Source organism: Hordeum vulgare, chromosome 1H (genome assembly GCF_904849725.1).
Source record: "Hordeum vulgare subsp. vulgare chromosome 1H, MorexV3_pseudomolecules_assembly, whole genome shotgun sequence".
In the NCBI taxonomy this organism is placed as follows: Eukaryota; Viridiplantae; Streptophyta; class Magnoliopsida; order Poales; family Poaceae; genus Hordeum; species Hordeum vulgare.
Window position 1 is genome coordinate 261,849,221 of NC_058518.1, and position 6,661 is coordinate 261,855,881.

A 6,661-nucleotide genomic window follows, 5' to 3' on the forward strand; every position below is an offset into this window, starting at 1 on the left:
AAGGGCCAACAGCTACGGATTCAAATGCCAGTATAATATGTATCTGAAGTCCTCACCCCATGCAAAACCAGGTACCCACAGTACCAAAATATTGCCTATACAATGTTCAAGGCATCACGGAAGCTTCATCACTATTTCGAGGAGTGTGTGGTAAATGTGACTTCAGAAGCTCCGCCGAACGATATTATAAACAATAAATATGCCACTAGCCAAATAGAAAAATGGGACATTGAGCTCCTGCCTTTCGAGATCACCTACAAACCTCGACGGTCCATCAAATCCCATGTCCTGGCTGACTTCGTGACTGAATGGACCGAGGTCGAACTCTCCAAAGAGTATAGCACTTATGCTCATTGGACCATATATTTCGACGGGTCCAAAACTATCGTTGGATTGGGGTCTGGAGTTGGATTGGGGTCTGGAGTGATTCTCACATCCCCCAACGGGGATAATGTTTGGTATGTGCTATAGATCTTGTACACCATTTCAAACAAAGCAGCCAAATAATAAGTCCTATTACGCGATCTTCGGATGGCGGCCTCAATGGGCATTCAGCGGGTCGAGGTGCGAGGAGACTCTAATCTCGCCATTTCACAAATCAATGGAGAATTTGATGCTAAGAATCCAAAATTGACGTATTATTGGAACGTTGTCCTCAAAATATCATCACGATTTGAAGTACTAGAGTTCCACCATGTCTCAACACACAGCAATCAAGCAGCAGACGTTCTCGTCCTCTTAGGTGCAAAGCGTGACCCCGTCCCTACCAACATCTTTCTTGAGTGGTTGTTCAAGCCATCTGTAGTATGGCAACACGAGATGGTCCGCACAGGGGCTGACGGCGTAGAGTTGGTGGTACCCCGAGTGACCGAGCATGACGATCAAGTCATCGATGGGTCTTCAATCGAAGAAACGCCCTCGGCCCGTGAGGTCATGGCCATAATATTGCCATGGACCGAACCCTTCCTTGCTTATGTGTTATGCAAGGAGCTTCCCGACCAAACCAAGGCGCGACGTATCATCCGCCAATCAAAAATTTATAAGGTCCACAAGGGCGAACTATATAAAAAGAGCACCACAGGAGTACTTAGCAATATCTAAGGAAGAAGGAAGACAACTTTTGGCCGAGGTACACGCCGGTATGGGCAGTCACCACACAGCAGCACGGGCCCTAGTCACCAAGACGCTTCGAGCCGGATTCTACTTGCCAACTGCCCGAGAGGACGCCCACCCACTCGACCAGCGTTGTACGGGATGCCAACTCTTTGCAAACAAAAGCCATATGCCCCAATAGCTCTTCGGACTATTCCGATCACTCGACCTTTTGCAGTCTGGGGTCTTGATACGGTCGACCCACTTATAGGGGGGGGCGAGAAAAAGAAATACCTCCTCGTTATGGTTGACAAATTTTCCAAATGGATCAATGCAAAGCGGTTCACCTTGGCCAAGGCTAAACGAGTAACTGATTTTATCTCTAGTGTCGTACACCGTTACGGTGTTCTGCACAACATAATAACACACAACAGATCCAATTTCACCGCCGAGGAGGTAAAAGATTGGTGCACAAACTTGGGCATAAAGCTCGATTACGCCTCCGTATACCACCCGCACACCAACGGACAAGTCCAAAAAGCAAACATGCTCATTATGAGTGGCATTAAACCTATGTTGTTGCACCCTTCAAGACTATGATTGCCAACGGGTGGAGGAGCTCGACTCCGTGTTGTGGGGCTTGCGCACCACCTCGAATTGATCAAAAGGGTACACTCTCTTCTTTATGGTGTACTGGCCAAAGTAGCCCTCCCATATGATATTATACATGACGCACCTCGAGTGCGTATGTACGAGGAAAAAGAAGCTGAGCTAAATCGGCAAGACGACTTAGATGCATTGGAAGGCGAGTGCGACATAGCTCTAGCCGATCGACTTTATATCAACCAAAAGCTCGGCACTATCAGAGCAAGGAAGTCCGGGCAAAGGCATATAACATGGGAGAACAAGTCCTACGCCTCCTTGAGAAACAGAAGTATAAACTTTACCCTAAGTGGGAGGGCCCTTTTATAATCGATGGAATTTTCACTGGAGGAGCTTATCACCTGTGCATATCCAAAGACAACCGCCTCGAGCCGAACCCATGGAATGCAGCTCGCCTTTGGCGTTTTTTATGGCTAGAGCACTATCATACTCCCCTTTTCTCTCGCTTTCCTTTTCCGGTATCACCCGCATTTTTATCTTTTCCTATAGGTATAATTAGCTGCTCTCGAGGAATGTTCGGCTTAACCAAACACCCTCGGACATTTACCATATTATCCATGTTAAACGGAATGACCAAGTAGCACCTCGGGGCTTCCGAAAGAAATTGTTCCATATATTTGTTATACCTACTTGTCATGTATACATCTCGAAATAAAAACATTGTTTCTTGCCATTTTATTCATCAATTGGACTTAAGATTCTAGCAATGCTGGGTTGCCTCTTTTGTGTGCTTACTCTCTATGTTCCCGATGTATTCAGCTAGAGGGTAAAGGGAGCAACACTGCGATTGTTATGACCGGTTCACTCGGACATATACCGCAGACGGGTAAAGCCAAAAGCTAGCACTTCTTGAGAAACAAATTGATCGGCTCGGACGATGCCAACCTATTCGACAAATTTTTCATCATCAAACCGCTGGCTGTGTTGAGTGGATAAACAGCCTCATCGACTACAACCTATGTTGTAGCCCTGGAAAAAGGAACCCATTAAGGAACTATTTTTTTTTGAAGATGTTTCTTATGCCTAGTCGTAATATAACATTATCCACCCATATAACTTTTGTCTGTTAGTACCACATGGTCGGATTGCCTAGTTATCAGAAATTTGATTCCTACCTTTGCAGGATACAAAGTACGAAACACTGCCCTGTTTATAACAGGGGAGGTAGAAGTCTATGGCCGTTTATAGATATTTTTTTTAAAATATGGAGGGAAGTGCCTTAACACACAAATATCATTAGAGGCGATTACACACTTGTAGACAGATCTAGGTGATCTATTATAACATCTAATGCATAGTCCTCCTGCAACAAGCGCGTGGCGGGCATCACTTGATCGTACACGAGACATGGAGGAATCTCCTGCCCATCTGGTCCCACTGGTCCAACTCGAGTCATTTTCTCGGGATTTAGGTGGGTAAAGCGCGTCTTCATCATAGCCCATGCCTCTCGAGCACCTTCTCGACAGGCTGAGGCCTTCCACAATTCTAAGCGACTACGGGCTCCGGTAAATTGCTCGGCAAGATCAACCATCCCTTGTGGAGGGTTTCGGTTCGGCCATAAGGCTCGGACCATACTCCGCATAGCCTTCCGCGCACGGTCATGCACAATGGATAGCTCCTTTGAAAGGTCACCCCCAAAGTAAGTGGCCTCCTTTTCAGGACGCCCAGTCAAAAGACCTAATCCAAGGGAGGAACAAATTTTCATGACCAACACAATAAAAATTGAATCAGTTCGAGGTCAGAGTTTTTTCTTACCCAACATGCTTATTTTTCATTCCTAGTTCTCTTCTCGATATTGCACCAACTGAGTTTTCAAACTCTCAACTTACTGAGCTTGTTTTTTTCTATTCCTTGAGATTGTTGTTTTCTTCATGACATCGCCTCAGTACGCACTCATCGGCTTCAAGCTGATTCAGCATATCGTTGAGCTTCTCGAGAGGCATCCAGATCTTTCTGCATTTGGCCTATTGATTCACCTGCTATAGCAATTTTTTTGTCTATTAATATATATTACAAATAAACTTCTACATATACCAAATCCACTCCCTTATCATGGGCTTCTTTAGTAAACTTCTTCAGAATCCTCTAGCTCGGCCCTACTGGCCCATAAATCAGCCTGGCTCTCATGGAGATCTTTGGATAAACTCTCGTTTTCCCGCTTGAAAACCAGCACATCGAGACATTACTTATTGTCGAACCTTAATTCAGCCGCCCCGATCAAATTAAGGCTCGGGGGCTACCGTGTGTGAACTTTTGTTAGAATATTATAAGGTTGATAACTTACGTGTAGGTGGGCAGACACTTGCCCGACTACTTCTTAAAGGCCAGCGCGCGCGGCTCCAATGTACGCATCGACCGAACTAAGAGCATTAAACTCTTGATCGGAAAATATCATATGATGTAGAACCTCCTTCCGCTGCCGATTATTCATGGCACTCTCGTATTTGGAGTTCGTTGTCGACAGTCCGTCCGAAAACTCTGGGGATCGGACCCGTGTTCGATACTCCGGCGCCCACCGACATGCTGGGGTTTGGTTGACTACCTAATACCTCGACACCGTCCTCAGGCAGGGAAGGTTGCGCACATCTCCTACGTTGGTCGGTCAAGGGTCATGAAAGTATGGAAGGACAAATATCTTCGTAAGGAATATAAGTCAGTCCTTATACCTTTTTGTCGGTGGAGCAACAGATGGGATTTCTCCTGCCACCCTTTGTTTGGGAATTATGTCCTCGTTCGACACAACCCCAACAGGTCTTGTCTGAGGAGTAGTCCGGCAAGCGCTCTGACGACCCCTAGGTGTAGCCCCTCGTTGGGCCGTCGTTTTTCTCTTACTCCCCAAAGAAGGAGGGAACTAGGGTTGTCAGCTACAAGGGCTACCCTCTGTTTCTCAATTCCATCCTGGTAAAACACCCAGTCCTCGAAAGTGATCGAAAGCTCCTTGTCTTCATGAAATTGGGGATCGTCGCCACGCGCATAATCCTCGGGCTGAGGTGCATGACATTTCATCGTCTTGATCCAATGCTTCCAAGGCTGCAAGGAAGGGGTACAAGTTATAAGTACAACAATGAAGGGCGTGAATGCCCGAAACTTTGAACATTAGCAGACTTATGCATTCAATGGGGTTGTATGCCGAATAGCCTTCCTTGGTGAAGGGGCGGTTAAAACCTTCCTTTTCCCTTTTTAAGAGATCGGCTAGGATGGCTGCTAAGGCTTTCTGGTCTTTCGGTCCTAACATTCTGGATCAAGTGGAATCTCTTATCCCGCTATAGCACCAAAAGGGATGTGTGCATTGTTGGAGCAGCTTTACGCATTGGTTAATCGGCGCGGCCATCACATTAACGATGGTTATCCCGCAATGAGGAAGCACCTTGACCTTAGCGGATAGTTGTTTTACTTCGGAACTCTCTTCTTGGGAGAAACTCTTTGGCCTCCAGCTGTAACGCTTTTTCAAAGGCTCTATGTAGTATTCGGGAAGGACCCTCTGGATTGGACACAATAGGGGAACGTCCATGATATAAAACCACTCCGAGGGCCACTCGTCGACTTCCTTCTTCGTAGTCCCAATTGGGTATCCGGTGGCGGCTATACGCCACACTTCAGCTCCGCCATTTCCCAGATTATGGCCCCTCTAGTTCGAGGGACGACAAAGAAATACCTTCTCCAAAGATCAAAGTGGGGTTCGCGACCAAAGAACATCTCGAAGAAAGCCACGAAGGCTGAGATATGGCGGATCAAACCAGGAGTCACTAAAGGAATCAGACTCTTTGCCGTCTGCCATAACGGACGGCAAAGAGGTGATCCATCGACGGCAAAGGTCTTTTCCGTCAGCCTCCTATCGGCAATGTTCCTACGACAACTTTCGGTGGCATATCACCTTCTTTGCCATCAGTCTCCCTGAAGTTAACGGCAAAGACCTTTGCCGTCAGTCTATTTCTCTGAGCAGACGGCACACATGCTTAGATGGCAGCTCACAGGCAACGCCTCCGTTAGGGCTAACGGAGGCTTTGCCGTCTGCCTTCCTCCCTCTCTATGTCGTCTGCCTCCCTCCCTCTGTGTGTCTTCTGCCTCCCTCCCTATCTTTGCCGTCTACCTCCCTCCCTCTCTTTGTCGTCTGCTTCTATGGGCCAGAACAGAGTTGGGCCAACGCAGGAATCATCCCTTTGCCGTCAGCCTCCCTGCCGCTATGTTGTATGCCTTCCAAGGCAGCGGACGACAAAGAGATTATATGGCCAGCTGTTGCTACCCCACGTTGCACAACTTGGTGCCACGTGGCACCTTTGCCGTCTGCTGCCTGATGGCAAAGGCCTTTGCCATCACGTGGCAGACGACAAAGAGCCCATATTGTCACAATTTTGTTTTGTTATTTCACATCACACACTTATATATATAATTCATAGAACATATATGATATATAGGTCACAACACATATATGATATACCTATAAAGTTCATCAATGCCATTTGTTCATCAATGTACATCCCATATAGCGAAAGAACCAACATATACAAAGTTTCATCCATATATATGCATATACATATAGTTCCACATATACTGTTCATCCATATATACATATACATATAATTCCACATTGTTCATCAACTCAAATGACAACTAGAACTAAAGCACTCCATCAATGCCAGCTTCCATGCATGTAGTACATCCAATCTGCAAAATGGGAATAAGAAAGTCAGAAGAAGAAGAACAACAACAGATATATATGACAAATAAGCTAAATTGAAGAAGAAAGAGAAGAAGCAAGAAGAGAAGAAGGAGAAGAAAAACTAGAAGAAGGAGGATCAGGAGGAGAAGGAGAAGGAGGAGGAGAAGAAGAATAAAAGAAGAAGAGAAGAAGAAGGAGGAGAAGGAGGGCTTCTTCTCCTTCTTCTCTTCTTCTTCTCCTCCTCCC

General features: G+C 46.2%; 1 pseudogene; it reads right to left on the reverse strand.

Annotated features, from left to right (window-relative positions):
• Positions 1 to 4,072: 4,072 nt before the first annotated feature.
• LOC123398412 lies at positions 4,073 to 4,730 on the reverse strand (annotated as a pseudogene).
• Positions 4,731 to 6,661: the final 1,931 nt, after the last annotated feature.